Source organism: Pinus tabuliformis, chromosome 9 (genome assembly GCF_031772625.1).
Source record: "Pinus tabuliformis cultivar Carrire ecotype Pingquan chromosome 9, CPIR1, whole genome shotgun sequence".
In the NCBI taxonomy this organism is placed as follows: Eukaryota; Viridiplantae; Streptophyta; class Pinopsida; order Pinales; family Pinaceae; genus Pinus; species Pinus tabuliformis.
The window spans coordinates 2,004,144,364-2,004,164,770 of NC_142307.1; positions in this window are offsets into that span (position 1 = coordinate 2,004,144,364).

Consider the following 20,407-nt stretch of genomic DNA (forward strand, 5'->3'; position numbering starts at 1 on the left):
TGTTCAGATTAGTATATCAGTCTTTTTGAGACCAAAAGTTCTTTTAGTGGGAAGGTGTGATCCAAGATGATTTTGATAGACTCCTAAGTCTAAGTGTTCCTCACAGAGGAAAATGAAAGTCCAAGGAAGTTCCTAGACATACCCCATTGCAGAGATCTTTTCATTCTAAATCTACTGCAACTTGAAAGGGAAGAAATGGACTTAGGATGCAGAAGTTATCACAGAAAGAAGATGCCCTTTGTTCTTTGGAAAAAGAGGCAAAATCCCCTAAAATGGGAAAAAAAACCCTTATAAAGGGAAATCGCATCGAAGAGGGTCCAAGAGTGGACTTAAGCGGAAAGCAGAAGAAACCCAATCAGCCGATCCGATGTATTGGGTCAGAGGCAAGTATGTATGCAATATCGGGACCTGGACTTGGCGATTGTGATTATGTGATATGCCGATTGCCGATGATCGGATCGGCAAATCGGTATCGGCAATGCCATGAGGCAAAGGTTGAACCCCCGTGCCAATGCGACTTGTGATTGCGATTCGCAACATAGCATCGCAGCGATGTACAAGGGGCGATAACACCGGACCCGATGGACTCTTTAGGCGCGGTTTGATAACATTTGAGTTCTGCCATAAAGGGACTTCCCTATGTAAAAGCGCGTTCAATGTAAAAACCGAAATGCAAAGGGAAGCGATAAAACGGACCCGAAAGGGAATTATAACACGGCGCCATGTTATTTGAGTTCTGTAAAGGCGGATTTCAAGCAGGCCTCGAGTGGTAAATGGTATTGGGCCAGCTCTGCCTGATCCCATACAATGAACGACGCATGGCTAGCGGAGGAGAGAGGAAAACCACCTTTTGGGTGGGTAACCTCCGTATCCTTAAGCTGCCCGAAATCGCATGATGACCGTTGGATCGGAGATCACCCAGATCGACGGTGGAGCTGTGAAAGCGACCAAAGGCGGACACGACAGACGATTATATAGGGCGAATGCGATAATATTTGAAATCCGATAAAAAGGATTTTGATGGGGTTTTCAGGATTTCCCATGTAATTGGGATTTTACCCAATATGCCTACGTGATGCGATATAACGCCTAATGGTGGACCCAAAAGGGATTTAGGGGCAATTGAATGTAATTTCACGTCCAAAATACACGCCCGATAGTGTATTTTCCCAAAAAACTCTGTGTAATGGTTTTCTCTCAGTTTTTGGGTTTTAACCTATGAAACAGCCCCAATTCCTTCTGTAACTGCTCCTGATCATCATGCCACACTAAAACAGGCGTTTTTACAGGCAATGATGCATTTTGTAGCCACGGAGCCGCAGATCTAGATGGCTAGTCTAATCGACAAGGAGCAGAAAAGCCACAGAGCCACAGAGGGATAATGAATCACAGAGAAACAGCCATGGAAGCTAAAAAGCTGGAAAAGCACCTAAAAGGAGGCAAAGAGCTCAATTGAGAGGGAACAATTGCAGGTAGAAGCAAAGAACGAAAAGCTACTACACAAAGCAGCTGAGGGAGTCTTTGGGGTCACTTGGAGGTCAAGTGAAGAGCCAGAGAGCTGAAGGTTGCAGAAAGCCAAAGAAGATAGAGCCGAAGAGCCAGACCCAGAGCCAAGAGCCAAAGCCAAGAGCCAGAGCCAGAACCTAGAGCTAGAGCGAGAGCCGAGAGCTTCAGATCCAGGGATAAGATGGTGTCTAAACCTATAGGTTCTGTGTAAACCAATGGAGTTAAGACAAGACTTGTAAAAGGACTTATACCATAATCCCAGAGAGCTTAGTCGAGTTGACTAGAGCTCACGAAGACATAGCCCAAGAGTTTTGGGTGAACTCCTAATTAAATTGTTGTCTTATGTGTTGTTTTATGGCTACATTGTTTACAGTTACATGTATTTTACATATCAACACAAACAACAGATTTTAAAGCATATAATCAGTTAAAACAACCATAAGCATACACCTTATTTTCAAGCACATATTTAATTCCACATTGGCTAATAATAAATACTTGGGAATATTTAAGCTTTGGAAGTGGGAGAGGTTCTTGTAAGTTAGACAAGAAGCCTAAGTGCTCCATTTTCAGATCAGGTAGATTCAACAGATTTCTAATCGGAAGTGGGACTGACATCAAGGCTACAAGAACCTGACATAACCATCAACTCGAGCTGAAGTGCTTCGACAACTTGAGGAGTTTCCACTTCATCTTTAGATGGATCATCAAAGACCGATGGTTTAGAAAGATCAACATTAGGTGAATCACAATTGTGATCACACGAGTGAGTGAAGAGATCACGACAACCATGATAAAAAAATTCAAGATGGAGAACGACATCTTCATGATGTGACGAATCATAGAGAGGGGTTGATGAGAAAAAATAATTCACCCTCTAAGTTTCCAGAAATGAAAGATGGGAGATCGAGTGAATCTGGAAGAAATATTTCTCCTCTCCGCATTCAAATTACAAACTGCCATCCCGCGCATTATGTGAATTTATCAGAAGTGGAAACATCTAGAGATATATTTTCACAAGAGGAATCATAAATGGCAGAACTATAGAAGATGTCGAGATAAAGTGGACGACGTGCGGAACGAAAGAGGTCATCCTTCACCGCAACTCCTTGTTCAGATTCCAACACATACTCATAAAAAATAATAACGCAGGTTGGTTGTTCAACACCAACTCCGTCCATAACTTGATCCTCGTGAACATCACATGTGAAGTCCAGAATGGATGAACACAACATACCAAAATCCGGAGGATCAAAGGAACCAATGGACAAAGGCTGAGCAGATGAGACCATGTGACAACCATCAGGCTTGCAGTCCAAATCTGCACAGAAATCCAGAGCAGGTGGGGTAGGAGGAGATGGTGACAGTTCAACAGGTAGGTTCACAACTTCTCCCACCTCGTCCTGCGAAGCCAGAGCTATTTGATGAGAAGGGGATGAAGGGTCACTTGGGACAAAAACCTTGTCTGTCTCATATTTCGAAGCTCTAACACCAAGGTATGTTGGGAGGGGTTTGAAAGATTCTAACTCATGTGGATTCTGAGAGATGTGAACAAGATACTGAAATATTTCATTCAGAAATTTCCAGTCAACTTCATCTTCTGGAAATTCAAAACAGTAATGACGGAAATGATCATAAAAGTGCGCAATTGATTCGTCAGGTGCTTTTCACAATTTTAAAATTTTGTGATGAAGTGCTTTACAGTCATAAAAGATGAAAGCATGACCTAATTCTCTGATCATGTGCTTGAAAGAGTGTATAGAGGTTGCGAACAATGTGTGACACCATTTCTTGACGCGCCCTTCGAACGCGTAAGTGAATAACCCACAAGCAATGTCATCCGAGGGGACCTCATTCTTATCACAGAAACCCAGAAAGGAAACTGCGTGGATTAACAAGGATGTTCCGCTTTCACCATCAAATTTGAGTTGTGAAAAGTCATCTATAACATCCGTCGACACATCGAAATCAACAGCGTGAGAAAAAACATGTTGGGGTTGTGATTGTGATATAAGTCATGAATGATGTGCATAAATTCAAAACAGACTTCAAGGGCTCAAGTTGTCATCTGGCCCTCCTTCTAGTGCCATAAATGTTGATGATTTTTGACCCACCAACATTCAAGGGATCTCCTCGGTAAGAAGTCCCAACTAGACCTCATACCATTTGGAGTGGTTTCCCAGCAGTGGATGATAATGTAGTGCCTTGACAGTGATAGCGCGCAGATGTATGTACGATGACTTTGGTCAAAAGCAAGTGTGTGACCTTATAGCAAGTCAAGTGAGATGCATGGGGGTTCTAACACATGGAGGGGAAAAGTAAGTGTGCCCCTTAGAATCTTGTACTAGTACGCAACTTTAAAGGAACACACGATCGAAATGACATCACAAGCTGAAATGTGGAATAGTCCACAAACCAAAGTGACAAGTTAATCCAAGAAAATGCATACAATTATATACAAAGTAGTTCACAAGCAAATGCGTAAGTCAAACAACATACATTGCTAAAGCAACCATAATAGTCCGACTACAATAACAACATATGCATGAAAACGTGTTGGCTCGGTTATTATTATTATAAGTGAAAGTTCCATCCATACATATACCATTGAGAGCCGCTAGCCCCAATAGCGAAACATTACAGTCAAGAACACTTGCTCCTCCAAAGAAGTATACTTGCTCTATGCTATGGAGAAGCCAAGGCTCATCACAATACTCCCAAGCCTTCTCTAAGCCTAAGCCTAGCCAAAAGCTTGGCTCTCAAAAGCCTCTTCTATGAGTTATAAGGTTCTATTTATAACAAGGGGTGGGGTGACCCTTGACATTCCCCTTTGTGACTCTTTGAATAATCTCATGACTCTTCAACTTCCTTGCAAGTAAATCATTACATAACATGACGACCTTTCACATTCCACTATTGACACTTGGAATTTCACTTACAACATATTTCCAAATAATATTACATTTTCCACATGTACTGATGTAAGACAAATGGGCTAGAGATAGCCTAACATGACAAAACACTATGACTCCGAAGTTTGGGGAAAGACCAACTCGGCAACCTCCACTTGGTGCTTCTCAGTCACATGCTAAGATTGGTATTGCATGATGGTGTCCCAAAACTACATGATGTTTTCTTTGTGAAGGTAGACTCTTGCCTCCATGGCGTTTGGGTGTATGGTCTTGGAACCTATATCTAAATCATTCTGAAGCATGAGCAGCATGATTTTGACGTTGACAGGACCTGTTGTAGCGGCTACAACCACCCCCCAAAATTTTGGCCTACACCCAAATTCAGAACCTCCCTTGAAAGTTTCACTTGATGGTTGCATACACTCGGGTTCACTCCATGAGCTCGTGTGAGCCTTCGCACCCACCCTGCATGTTCATTCCACCCAATCTTTTGCATGTTGATGTCAATGTCTTGCTTGCAACCATGTTCTGGTCATGCTTAAGGTTTTTGCTTCGTGTGTACATGTTATGTTCGCTATGAAAACATCTGTCGCACTCACACACGAAGTCACATTCATTATCATGCAAGCGTTATCATGGTCGATCAACAATCAATCACGAGTTTCGCGCTTGTCGCTTGCACCATCAATCAGTCATGTTGAACATGTGTGTCTGGTTGGTTTGATTCGTCTCGTCGTCAAGTCATGAGGGTGTGTGTTTGTAAGATCACATTTCCATCTTTCACTCGTTCACACACTTAGTCATTTTGCTAAAGTTATAATGACCAGACTCCCCTTTGACAGTCGTACCATCACCCCACAATCGACTAGATCGACTGTCAAATTATTTTCAAGTTGCATTTATTGCAAGAAATTCACTCAACCTTCATGGTTGCCACCCAGAGAGTCGGACCCGATAGCCTCCCCGGGACTGACTCCCCTAAAAAGTTACGCAGAGGTTGTTGACCTTTCCCTGTTCTGCTGACTAAAACAATTGCGCAAACAGGCTAGACAGACACCCAGTGCCCATCCCTATCTCCCTTAGAAAATTTCACAGTTCCTCCAGTCAGTCCTCCCGACAGTCAATCGGATGCCCATCCAGAAAATTGCGCAGTTTTCATGAGCAGGCCCTCTGCTGCCCAGCAGTCTGCTCAGCTCAGAAATTGTGCAGAGATGATCAGCAGGCTGACCTCCCAACCTCAGTCCAGTTTCTCTCACCAGCAACTCCCAGCAGCAGACTGCCAGTTCCCTCTAGGAATTGCGTAGTTTTTGCTACAAAGCTCCCGGCAACTGACTGCTTGTTCCCCTTGGGAATTGCGTAGTTTCTGCTGCCAGTGACTCAGCAGCCAGCTATCAGTTCCGTCCAAGAATTGCGCAGTTTTGGCTGCCATGCTCCCGACCAGTTCCTCCAAAAAACTGCACAAACCCTATCTGCCAGCCCTCCCTGCAGCCTGACCTATTCCTCCAAGAAATTGCGCAAATTTTGTTGTCAAGCCCCGTTTCTTGCTCGTTCCAGAAAATGCGCAGATTTCGTCTATCTTGCCTTCCCACAACGTGGACTATCCCTCCCAAAATTTGCACAGTCTTGACTTCCAGCCAAGTCAGACCTCGCAGACAGTCACTATCGACTCAGTTTTCGCATCTTCGTCACCCAGTGACTCTTGCACAGTTTTCATCAACAGTGCCCAAAGCCATCATCCCACTTCGCAACCTTGCTGCCTCTCCTGGTCACCTGCATCCATAATGATCATGTGTCATGGTAGACTAGGAGATTTTTTCGATTTGATGTCGTCTCATCATGAGTGATTTTAGGTACAGGTACACCAACAAACATGGAGCAGCAACGAATGGATGAACAAAGGGAGCACATGCAGAAGGATAGGTTCACCAATGGACGAATGAACTATGCATGCGAAGAGATGTGTTCACAAACGGGTGATCATGAAAGATGTGTTTGTGGATGGACGGACAACAAACATGCAATATGTGCTCATGGACAAATGAACGAACGAACATGCACCTTTTGGCGAAAAAATGAGCCTATCAAGCCTTCCAACATACAAGCAAGGAGCAATGTGCCAAAGAAACATCAAGCGAGCCAACAACCATCGAAGACTCTGCGCACTTTGCCCTGTGGAGGTGAAGCTATAACACACCATGAAGACATCCATCACCCAACAACATTGTAGCTTGACATGTACTCCAACGGCAGCACGAAGCATTGTCATGTCGATTTGTGTCATGAGTCATGTTGTCCACATCTCTACTGTGGGCTATATTGTCAATCAATGTAATGTAACGTGGAATTCCAAGAGACCCACTTGTTGTACAAAGAGTCATGTAAAGTCGAAAATTCATGGAAGTCAAATAGTCATGAGGGTAGTCAAACAACCACAAGGGTCAGTTTCACCCTTGGCTATAAATACCCCCTCATTTGTACATGCAAAGGAATTTTCACCTCAGCTCCTCCCACATAGCCAAGAGAGTCTATAATCTTTTCTTTTAGGAGTAAGTAGTGGCTCCAATGCCCCACGCATGGATTAGTGATGTATGGTGTAACGATGTGTCTTGGAACTTTCGCTTAATTCAGAAGCCTGCTAATAGGCCAACACGTTTTCACACATGTATTGTAACTATTGTAAGACTAATCTTGAACACTTGTAATGCATGTTGCTTTAACCTGTGTTGAACTTATTTCACTTGTTGTAATACATAATCTGTTAATGAAAATGTGTTGTATATGTTGTTAACGTTGTCTTTCCCGTGGTGGCTACCTCCCCGGACATCAGAAAAACCTTTCACATAAAACTTGTTGTAATAATTGTTGCACTCATGCAAACTCATCCATTGAGTGTTGTATGTGTTATCTTACCTTGTGTGTTGTGACTGTTGCATCCGTGTGGACTATTCCTCCGAAATCTGTGCATGTCATGTTGTGTTGTGTGTTCCTAGCAGAGTTGGAGCTTCCTCCCAACTGACTTGGGACTCACTCTCACCCTCTCCGTTTATAGTGAAAGAACCATTGACACAAGTAACATTAGCAATCACCAGGCACGCAAACATCACTTCTTGAAGACAAAGTAGACCACTCTCATGTGCTGACAAGCAAGATTTGAGGCAAATCCGTAAGACAATGGAAACTGGGCCATCATACCAGATGGGACTCCCACACCAAACGATGTGAAGTCTAGTTGGGACTTCATACCGGGGTGATCCCCTGAATGTTGGCGGGTCCAACACCGTCAACATTTATGGCGCTAGAAGGAGGGAAGCCAGTCGTATATTGTTGAACATCCTCTCACACTCATTCATCAACCATCTGGTCAAGGCAGTAACTCATACTCCCTCTCACCTACACGCGAATCTGCATTTGGTTACTCCTCACTGCTAAAGATTGAACACAAGATCCCGTATCAACACCTTCGATCCATCCATCCTATCACTCGCCAGTTCTCAAAAGCAGTCAGACTAATCCCAGGCATACAACATCTTCCATACACATCAAGAAAGCCAAAATCCACTCCTACAGGAGTTGTTGTATCATTGGTGGAAGAGGTAGTCCTTGCCACACTTGAAGGTCTGGCAGAAGCTATTGAAGACGGAGAGGAACCTTCGGTCTTCCGACAAGGCGAACAAGACACTCTTGTGATCTTGGGATCAAAATCCGGTATAGGAGGTGGAGGGGAAGGCAGTGGAGGAGGAGTAGAGACGGAGACGAACCAACGGACTCAGCGCCGAAACCATAGGATTCTGAAATAGAGGAAGAGGATGAAGAAGAAGAAGAAATTGTTGACCCAAATCTTGACTCAGGGACCATTAGCTCTCCCAGCTGTTCCACACAAGATGTCGAAGAGAGCGGAGAGAATGAACATCAAGTTCAACCCTAACAGCGTAGTGAAGGCAGAAGACCACTTGGACAACTTTTACCTATAGTTGTAGACCCTTGAGGTACGATATGGCGACGTAGCATGTAGATTGTTTCCATGTACCTTGGACATCGCGTAGCCACATGGTATCATAGCCTTCCACCAAACTCCATACAAAACTAGGGTGCATTCAAACACATGTTCCTTGAGAAGTTCGTTGATGACAAGACCCCAGCCATGATACTCAAAGAATTGGGAAGCCTGAAGATGGAGGGAAAAGAAAAAGTGAAAGACTTCAATCATAAGTTTACACGCATGTTGAACAAATTTTAAGTGGACACCAAACCTCATGACTCCATCACTACTGATTACTACATGTCTGCATTACCGGCCAGCGTTTTGCAGTTTGTCAAGCGAGCTACAAAACCAACACTCTTAGAAAACTGTGAAGAGGCTATTGTTGTTGAGAAAGACCTGCACGCAATTGGAGTCATCAAGGATGACAAATCAGCAAAGGACTCCAAAGATGTGAGCAGGAAGTCCCAAGCGATGGCGAGTAAGGGTAGAGACAAGGAAGCAATTGACATTGAAACCCTCACTCGCCTCATCAAGAACTTGTCCATGGAAGTGTCCGAGCTCAAACAACGGAAAATAGACACATTTGCAAGTAGCCATCCGCCCAGGCAGAGACAGGAAAGCAGCTCATCAGGTAGCAACCGTTCACTCCAAAAACTGCGCAGAAATCTGTGTTCCAGGTCAAATAGTGCGCAGATCCTAAGTTATGTTCTTTCCACGAAGAACATCACCCCGAGAACTCTTGTTCAGACTAGAAGTGAGTCGTTAGCTCTGTCTGCAGTCATACACTCGATGCGGAAAGCAATATGCAAGATCAGCCGGAAGACACTGATGATCACAAAGAGGTTGCACCTAATGAAGCATCAAGTTCTAGGCATGTGGTGAACGCATATCAATGCTTGCAGGTAATGACAAAGATAAACATCGAGAAGCAGCCCCTACAATATTAGGAGTAAAGGGGCTCCCCCCACACTTGGGGAAATGCAAGAGAAGATGAGGCTACTCATGAGGAAGGCTAACCCATCGGCCGCCCCAAAGTAGAAAACACAAAACAAGTGTGGGAAGACAATGGAGGACAAGAATACATCCATGAGTAGCAAGCTGCAAAACACTTCGTCAGACAACACAAAAATCAGTTCTACCTCGGACACCTCGGTGAGTCTGTCGCCTCTAGACTACAACATTGTTGATGACATGAATAAAAATCAGGCGAACATAAGTTTGTTCGAGTTAGGTAAGATCCAGAGTCAGAGAGACATCCTACTGCACGCATTGGGACAGACAGCAACAGACAACGTAGCCTCTACCAGCGAGGGAGCAATCATACCTCTCGAATCACTTTCTACCGTGATTGACATGCCCCGAATGGAAGAATCAAACTCAAGTTGCCCTCCATTCCTGCTATCCTTTGAAATATTTAACTACAATGTTCACAACTTCTTGGTTGATTCTGGTGCAGCCACCAATGTCATGCCACTCTCCATTGCAAAAAAGATCAATGCACAATGGAGCAAAACATCCGCGCGAATCATCCAACTTGATCGAACATCAGTACCAGCCATTGGTGAACTACGAGACGTGATCATCCGACTATCTCATGACAGTCGAGTCCACCAATGCATCAACATAGTTGTTGTGGACATACCAGAAGCATATGGTCTACTACTTAGCAGAGACTGGTCTAGCAAGCTGGATGGATATTTTGCTACAGACTAGTCCCATATGTGGCTTCTGTACAAGGGAAAATGCAACCAAATCTGGGTGTTGTCCGAGAGGTATATGAAGCACAATGTTACTCCCCTTAATGGCGAGAATGAATCGTTGGCCTTCGCAAAACTCATGTTCGGCAACTGCCTCCTATAAATGACATTGGGGTGTTATCCTGCACGGCCAACTCCAACCCCACCAGACACACAGTTGGGACTCCTTCCTTGCCCAACTGATGGTAATGAAACATGTACAGTGCATTGTACCAATAGTAGCAGTAGCAGTAGCAACAATAGTAGTAGCAGTACTAGCATGCCAAACGGTCTGTGTATAGATAAGTTGTGGGCCATGGATTTTGACGAATCAAAGACACATGATGGCTCAAGGACCAAGTGTATCTTAATCGCCCAAAACAACAGAAAATGCATGATTTCAAGCTGCTTGAAGTTCGAGTGCACAAACAACATTGTTGAGTATGAAGCACTCGTGTTGAGCTTACAAAGGACCATCAGCCTCAACGCGGTCGCACTCAGAGTGATATTGCACCCCGCGGATAGTGTTGATGCTTTCAAGGACATAACAATTGATGAAGGTAAGCACGAGCAGCCCCTGAAAACTGCAGCTGAGGGAAAGAAAGGCAACCTCATTCCTGAGGGTGGGGTTTCCCTCAACAAGCTCTATGGTTTGCAGAATTTTTGTCAAGGGCCAAGAAATAACGGAACCCATAGGACCGCCACTACGAATGAACAAAGCAACCTAGGAACCAATCATGATCCGAAGATAGCCAATCTCGGTACAAGTTACACACCACAGCAGCGACAAGTCTTTGACCGCTTGATCAAATAGTATCGGGATGTGTCTACACGGGCAGATGATGACCTGAGTACACACTACATGTGAGAAATCCAACACAGGATTCCAGGTAAAGGAGGATTCAAGCCGTTGCAGCAAAGGCCATGTAAACCACATACGTCGTTTGAACTCCTTATACAGAAAAAAATTGACTAAGATTTTGGATGATTGGATTACTTGCAAATTTTGTCATCATACTTGGGTTTCTAATTTAAATTCCACACGTAAGAAATCTAGGGAAATCCACTTATGCATTGATTTCAGGAACTTGAACTGCTCCCAAAATAAAAACAACTACCCCGTTCCATCATCTGAGCCTATGTTTCACACAGTATCTGAAGCAGTGGTGTCATCTTCACTTAAAGGTCTTTTGGAATACCACCAGGTTCCGGTAGCGGAGCCCGGTGGACTTACACTGGTCCATGAGAAACTTGGCACACACACATGTCGTCTGCAATCACTTGATGGGAGGGTTGACAACCTTCCTGTCAACATCCAAGATCTCAAGCATTGCTTTCAGTAGGCTGGGTCGTGCCCGTGCCATGTACATAATCTGCTTGCTGCTTATTTTTTTTACCTTGTTTGCTCTGTTTATTATCTTTGTTTTCACTTTGTTGGCTTTGCTTACTATTTTGTTTACTTGTTTTGTTTGCTTGGTATATTACTTCTTTTTTTTTTTTCAGAAATAAGTGTTGTCAAATTCTACGTTCTGGCTTCTAAATAGAGTATGTGGCTGAAATTTGAAGAGATTTGTGACACTGCATCATTTGGACAGTCTTGTGTCCATCTTATCTGTGCTTGGTTATAACTTTCGACCGATGAAGTCTTGACAGAAAATAGGAACCATCTGCAAGGGAAGTTTTGGTCCAACCATGAACCTGTGTCCACACTTAGAAGCCCCATGTCTGTACTCAACCTTCTGCTCTGTGTGTTCAAGCTCATCCAAATAGTAGAAACGAAGAAGGGGAAAATCTAAACGAGCAAACCTATGTCAGAGGTCTTACATGCTTCTCTGAAGGAACAACCTCTTCTATTCTCAATAAGTCAGGATCCCTCTTCTTCCCCAAAAATAAATAAGTGCCTATGCACAATCCCCTTGAAAAATACAAAGGCAAAAGAAGAGAAAGGCTTCTTGCGCAAAGAGGTTAAGCATGCAACTCCATCGAGGTACTGACCAGGCTCACTGGCAGTGGAGCAATGTGTGTGTTCCTGCGTGACTCTGTTGGGGTACTATCCAGGCCTACTGGCATCGGAGCAACACCAAATATGAAAACTTATACTCTGAAAATATTCAACTCGCGAACTAAACTACCCTTCCCGAATTCGAAACACTGTGATCAAGCTGAAATTTTGATTGTGTTTCAATACTCCCCGAAATACGAAGGCCTTGTGTTATTAATGAACCAAAACAGAGAAGTTGGAGTTCTACCAGTGTGTCGCCAAGTGTTGTAGCGGCTACAACCACCCTCCAAAATTTTTTCCTACACCCAAATTCAAAGTCTTCCTTGAAAGTTTCACTTGATGATTGCATACACTCGAGTTCACTCCATGAGCTCATGTGAGCCTTCATACCCACCTTGCCTGTTCATTCCACCCAAGATTTTTCATGTTGATGTCAATGTCTTGCTTGCGACCATGTTCTAGTCATGCTCAAGGTTTTCACTTCTTGTGTATATGTTATGTTCGCTATGAAAACATTTGTCGCACTCACACATGGAGTCACATTCATTGTCATGCAAGCATCGTCATGGTCGATCAATGATCAATCACGAGTGTCACACTTGCCGCTTGCACCATCGGCCAATCATGTTGAACATGTGTGTCTGGTTGGTTTGATTCGTCTCGTCGTCAAGTCATGAGCATGTGTGTTTGTACGATCACATTTCCATCTTTCACTCATTCACACACTTAGTCATTTTGCTGAAGTTCTGACGACTAGACTCCCCTCTGATAGCCAGACCATCACCCCACCATCGAATCGATCGACTGGCACCTAGAACAATGAAGAAGTACCAAGCAAGTCTTTTCAAGCTACACTGCTCGCAAGGAATTCACTCAACCTTCATGCCGGTCACCCAGAGAGTCAGACTCGACAGCCACCCCGGGACTGAATCCCCTCAAAATTTGCGTAGAGGCTGCTTACCTTTCCCATTCGGTTGACTGAAGAAATTAGGAAAATAGGTCGGACAGACACCTAATGCCCGTCCCTATCTCCCTCAGAAAATTATGCAGTTCTTCCAGTCAGTCCTCCCGACAGTCGACTGGCTGCTCAACCAGAAAATTGCGCAGTTTCATGAGCATTCCCTTTGCTGCCTAGCAGTCTGCTCAGCTTAGAAATTGCACAGAGATGATCAACAAGTCGGCCTCCCAGCCTCAGTGCAGCTTCTCTCGCCAGTAGCTCCCAGCAGCAGACTTCAGTTCCCTCTAGGAATTATGCAATTTTTGCTACCAAGCTCTCGGAAACTAACTGTCTGTTCCCCTTGGGAATTGCGCAGTTTTTGTTGCCAATGACCCAACAACTAGCTGTCGGTTCCATCCAGGAATTGCGCAGTTTTTGCTGCCAGGCTCCCAACAGTTCCTCCAAAACACTGCACAAATATTGTCTGTGAGTCCTCCCTGCAGCCCAGTCTGTTCCTCCAAGAAATTGCGCAAATTTTGTTGTCAAGCCCCGTTGCCCACTCGTTCCGGAAAATGCACAGATTTTGTCTGTCTTGCCTTCCCGCAGCCCGGACTGTCCCTCCCAAAATTTGTGCAGTCTTGTCTTCCAGCTGAGCTAGACCTCGGGGGCAGTCACTGTCGACACAGTTTGCCCATTTTCATCACCGAGTGACTCTTGTGTAGTTTTCATCAACAGGTCCCGGAGCCATCATCCCGCCTTGCAACCTTGCTGCCTCTCGCAGTCACCTGCATCCAAAATGATCATGTGTCATGGTAGATTAGGAGGTTTTTTGGATTTGATGTCGTCTCGTCATAAGTGAATGCAGGTAGAGGTACACTAACAAACATGGCGCGATGACATATGGGATGAAAAAAGGGAGCACATGCATAAGGAAAGGTTCACCAATGGACAAATGAATGATGCATGCGAAGAGATGTGCTCGGGAACAGATGATCATGCAAAGAAGTGTTCACGGACGGACAGACGAGCAAACATGCAATATGTGCTCACGGATGGACGAATGAACAAACATGCACCTTTCGCGAACAGATGAGCCTATCAAGCCTTCCAACATAAAATCAAGGAGTAACGTGCCAAAGAAACATCAAGCGAACCAACGACTATTGGACCTCAAAATTACTCTCTCTTTGACAACTGTTCTCACTTCTTTCTCTTGTTTTCCATAAAAGACAGATCCCCATCACTAATAAATGATAGATTTTGTCTCAAGGAAGAAATTAAATGATTGACATGTTATACTTTTATGTTTTTGCTATTTGAAATAATTTTTTGCAAATTAGCTATGGAACGCAGCCTATTCTGCAGCTAACTGTGTGTTCCGTAGCTACTTCCATGGTTGAACAGGTTACAGGTGTCAAATGAAGAAATCGGCCACATGGGCATCTCTGGAATCATCTCAACATGGATCCTATCCTAGTCACCCAGCCCAGATCGACAAAAAAGCCAGCTCAAGACCACAGTCAAAGGTGGAGTCAAACGAAGAAACCCAGGAGCAATAGGACTCTATGTCCACTCTTCGTGGCTAATTAATAAATCCAACAGTTTTGTTGCAGCATTAACTCAGATTAGCCACCGGTGTTAACAGTTTTATGCAACCATCTTGCTTGAATTAAAGTCACTTGTAGTTGATCAACCATTTACGCAGATCTGTTGTAATATGTGGAGACCACCTGTAGCTAAATTCTCTCAAAAGACAGTTAGGAATGTTTCTTTAAATATCAGTTGTACAGAACTGAGAAAAAGTTCGAATTTTTGGATGTATTAAGCTCATACTTACAGCTCTGTAATTTTGGAACTTGTTCTCCTGTTAATAATATGAAGTTGTGTTTGACCAAGTGATCATTTGAAAGAGTATTTTCAACTAGTTAGCAGCTCAACCCAATCAGTTGCAGAGGGCCCCTGCACTGAAGGAGGTTTTCTTTTCATTTGTTTTCTGTTCAGTTTTAATTTCCTCATTTGCTTTTAGTAGTTTTTGTAGCTTAGGTTCATTCCTTGTAGTTTGATTTCTTTTAATTCTGTTCAGTAGCATAATGTTAGAATTCAATGGTGCAATCTTGTTTCTCCTATCTATTTCATAAATGAAACTTGTTTTGTTTTAACAAGGTAAGGTTGAAAAGTAATAAGGATGCATTGTTGATTAGTTTACTCACTATTTTGTTGGTTATTTATTTCCTAGTTCAGATTGCCAATGCGCTGTGTGAATAAATGTTTTTGACCACCATTTCAAGTTGATATCCATCCTAAACTAAATTGCTAAACATTCATTTTACACAAAGATTGAAACCAAATAGTTACTGTCTGCATGTTTTACTTAGTTCTTTGGACCACACAGTATAGGAAGTTGCTTGTATGCCACCTCAAGAAAGTTATCTTTCAAAATTGAAGGTTTGGGTAGCTGGAAGTACTTCAGTTAGTTTCATTCTCTGTAATGATTTCAATTTGCCTTACAACTTCACCTTTTAATTTTTTACTTAGGATTAAATGACAAGATAGGATAGATGCTCTGTTTTTCCTTCCTTTAACTTATATTTTGATTAGTTCACCTTTAGGAAATTTAGACTGAGTTTCTCATAATTTAGACTATACATCATTAGGAATCAAAGAAACCCCCAAAACAAAACAATATAAAAATAAAAAACAACAAAGTAAGAAGGGTTAAATAGCACATACAATGCACTACACTTCATCAGCTTATGAGCCTCAGTTGATAATTTATGCAAAGCAATTAGGAAACTAAATTGACTAAAAATTTTGGCGCCGCTACAAGGGAAGTGTAACTAGGTAACCTTATCTCTTACATTCAAAAAAAAAAATGACATGCATAGAGAAAGAGACTCTAGGGGTAGATTTATAGCTAGAGGCAGGAGTTCAATTCTACAACACCACCTACTCCACCAAGAACAAGAATAGATACACCTCCATCCCAAACTCATACTTCCAGCCATATAACTCCTAAAATTCTAGGGGCAGAAATCCAATCAAAAGAATCTCCTACTTCATCTACCAAGTCAGTGCTAGAGGAGAAAAATCTTGGATCTCCAACAACAGGAGTAGCCTTTTTCACCTCTACAGGGGAGCACATTTTAGTTGAAGAATTAGGAATACCTGGTGAGGAAGAAGAAGTAGAACCTCTCTCCCATATCCCATTAATAGAAGAACCAGAGGAGGATAAAGTAACCTTGCAGGTTGAACCCTATATTGACCCTGAAGAAACTATAATGGCAGAAGAAGGAGAGGATGGAGAATTCACACTGTTTGGAGGAGGGGGTAGAGGAAGAGGTAGAGGAAATAATGGAGGAGGCAGAGGAAATAGGGAAATAGATAATTCTTTTGGATTCCCTATAGTGGATGAAGAAACAAATGCCACAATGAAAAATATCTCACCTTTTGTCCTCCCAAACTTCCATGGGTTAAAAAGTGAGGATCCTGAAACATTTTTATTTGAGTTTGAAGTCTTGTGCAGAACCTATGATTATCTAGAAGACTCTCAAAAACTTAAGTTGTTCCCTTCAACATTGAAAGGAGCTGCTTTGAAGTGGTTCATGGGGTTAGTCAATCAGTCCATTAGAACATGGAATGACATGAAAAAAGTGTTTTTGGATAGGTAATTGGATTATTGCATGCCTACCAATCACAAAGATGAAGTGTTCAAAATGATGCAAAGAGAGGATCAAAATTTAGAAGATTTGATTGAGAGATTCAACTATAATTTGAAAAGAGCAAAGATGGACAATTTAGATGAAGATACCTTAAAAGCTCTTTTATTTTAAGCCATTAGAGATGAGTGGATAGATATCCTTAACATGATGGGGAAGGGATATATCTCTCAACTCCCATTAAATGATATAGGAGAATTATGTGTTCATCTCTCAAGAGGGAAATCTAAAACTGGGAAAGGTCCAAGAGATCCTTCTCTTGTTAGAGTAAATAAATTTGCAACTGGATCAGTGAGTAGGGCAGAAATTGGTAATATGCTTGATGAATTCAAAATAGATATTCTAGGGAGTCTTAGTGAGCAAATAGACACCCTTAAGTTGCAAAACAAGCAAAAAATCGAGGCTGATGCTTTAGCTATTTTCTGTCCAAAATGTAGAAAAAAAAAAAAAAAAAAAACAACAACAACAACAACAACAACAACAACAAAAACAAAAACAAACAAAAAAACAAAAAAAAAAACAAAAACAAAAACAAAAAAAAAACAAACAAACAAACAAACAAACAAACAAAAAAAACAAACAAACAAACAAAAAACATGCTCTAAGAGAATGCCCTTTAGATGCAAAAATTATAGAGTCTTGTATGATTTGCTCATAGAATCATGAAACCAAGGGTTTTCCTTTGATTCCAGGTCTTAAGGTTGTTTTTCAAGAAGAAACAGTGCCAAGTTTAGCAGAACCTCTTTGCTTTGTCTCTAGAAAACCTTGGCAGGGGCCACAAAATCAAGGATTTAACAATCAAATGTATCTTTAGCCCCCACCAAATTGGAATTCTTGGTAGCAACCTTGGCCTCAACCTCAATCTCAATCTCAACCTTGGGCAAAAGGAGTACAAAATCCTTATGGGAGATTCTCTCAATATTATCAATATCCTCCATCATATCATAATTATCCTCCCCCACACATTCCACAAAAAAATCAGCAGCCACAACTTCAAAATCATAACCCTCAACTTTCATTACCATTTCCACAACAAAACCAAAGTCCTCAACTCTTTCTACCATTTTAGCAGAGACCAAATCAACTACCTGCCCAACCATTACCAAACCCCAACAATAAAAATCCTCATAATACTTACATGGTGGAAGGACAACAATTTCCAACTTATATGATCACTCCTCTAGATCTCAATGATGTTCAACTAAGATCTGTTAGGATATTAGAAAAGGAAAGACCTTCTGTAGTTATTCAGGAACAAGACAATTCTGAGGAAGATTCTCTACAGCCTAATAAAATTTTTGAGGGAACATCTCTCCGAAACCAAAATACTGAAAATGAAAAACAGAAAGAACCGGTGAACTCAACTCCTATCATTGAGTAGCCAGTATCTACTTTTGCACCTCCTTTTCCTAAAAAATTACAAGTTGATAGAGGAGTAGAAAAGCAGATCATGTTGCCTAATCATGATTTTCTAGATGAATTAAAAAATGTTTATATCAAAATTCCTTTGTTACAAGCCATTAAGGAGATTCCAATCCTAGCTAAAACAATAAAGGAGTTGAGCATAAAGAAATCGGGAAGAAAAGCAAAAGAAACAAAAAGAATTCACCTGGTAGGAAAAATAGTAGATACAATGATGGGAAAAATGGCCATACAAAAATATGTAGATCCGGGAAGTCCAATTGTGAAAACACATATCAATGGAGTTGAAATTCCAAATACATTGATTGATTTAGGGGCAGCAATAAATATCATGAGCAAACAAACCATGGAACAGCTCAAGCTTCCTAATATTCTTTACACCCCTACATTACTGCAATTAGCAGACAGATCTGTAATCAAACCAGATGGAGTGTTAGAAGATATTTTAGTATCCTTAGATTCTTGGGAATATCCTGTTGATTTTATGATCTTAACCCCCAAGAACAATCTAGGAGGACATCCACTCATATTAGGAAGACCTTGGCTGGCCACAGCTGATGCTTTCATTAGCTGTAGATCTGGTGATATGTATATTTCTGACGGGAATTCAACAAAGAAATTCACTCTATATCCTCCAGCAAGAACAATCACAGAAATAGATGACAAAGAATGGATTGATGATGAAAATGACATTCAACCTCTCTTTACTATTTCAGATATTAGTGAAGATAGTCAAATCTTAAATACAATGGAAAATTTTGAATCATCTCTAGAATATGAACATGATCAATTTCAAGAAAAATCCAATATTGAATATTTGTCATCTAGGCAGATGTCTCTTTATTCTATGGAAGAATTTGGTAGCTCTACAATTGAAATCTTTCCAGGGAGAACATTGAACATAAATAATAACTTGGAGAAATTACAACAGGAAAAGCTAATCAAGACATTACAACAACATTCTGTTGCATATGCATGGGAATATACTGACATGAAAGGAATTAGTCCTAATACTTGTATACATCACATCTACATTGAGGAAAATTGTAGACCTATCAGACAACCTCAGAGAATGATGAATCCAAATATTAGGGAAATTGTGAAAGAAGAGCTGCAAAAACTGTTGAATGTAAACTTCATTTACCCAATTTCAGACAGCTAATGGGTTTCCCCTTTAGTAATTGTGCCTAAAAAGAATGGTAAATGGAGGGTGTGCATCGATTACTGAAAATTGAATAAAGCTACCCTTAAATATCATTTTCCTTTGTCCTTCATAAATCAAGTGTTAGATACATTAGCAGGTAAGAAGTATTTCTCATTCTTGGATGGTTTTAGTAATTATAATCAGATTCAGGTGGCACCCGAAGATCAAGATAAAACCACATTTACTTGTCATTGGGGAACTTATGCCTACCAAGTACTTCCTTTTCGGTTATGTAATGCACCTGCAACATTCCAAAGAGGAGTACTAGGAATTTTTTCTGATCTAATACATGATTGTGTAGAGGTATATATGGATGATTTTACAGTCTATGGGAATACATCTGAAGAATCTTTGGAAAATTTGGAAAGAGTTCTTAAAATATGTAAGGAAGCAAACCTCTCACTAAGCCATGAAAAATGTTTTATGATGTTTACAGAAGGTATTGTTTTAGGGCATCACATTTCAGGAGATGGGATTAAAGTTGATAAATCTGAAGTTGAAGTCATCTCTAAATTATCAATTCCAAATTGCCAAAAGGATGTTCAAAGCTTTCTAGGATTCACAGGATACTATAGATGATTTATAGAAAAATTCACTAAAATAGCATCCCCACTCTTCAAATTACTCACAAAGGATTGTGAATTCAATTGGAATCCTGATTGCCAATTAGCATTTGAGTCTTTAACAACAAAAATTTCTGAAGCACCCATCTTAAGAGGTCCAAATTGGAAACTACCTTTTCACATTTCAACAGATGCTTCAGATACAGCTCTGGGAGTTGTATTAGGACAAAAATACTTGATTCCCTATGCCATCTACTATACAAGTAAGGATTTGATTCCCACTGAGTTGAACTATATTGTAACTAAAAAGGAAGTTTTAGCTGTTGTTCATGCAATCAACAAGTTTAGACATTATATAACAGGCTATGGAACCTTTGTTCATACAGATCACTCTGCAATTAGATATTTAATGAATAAACCTATTACT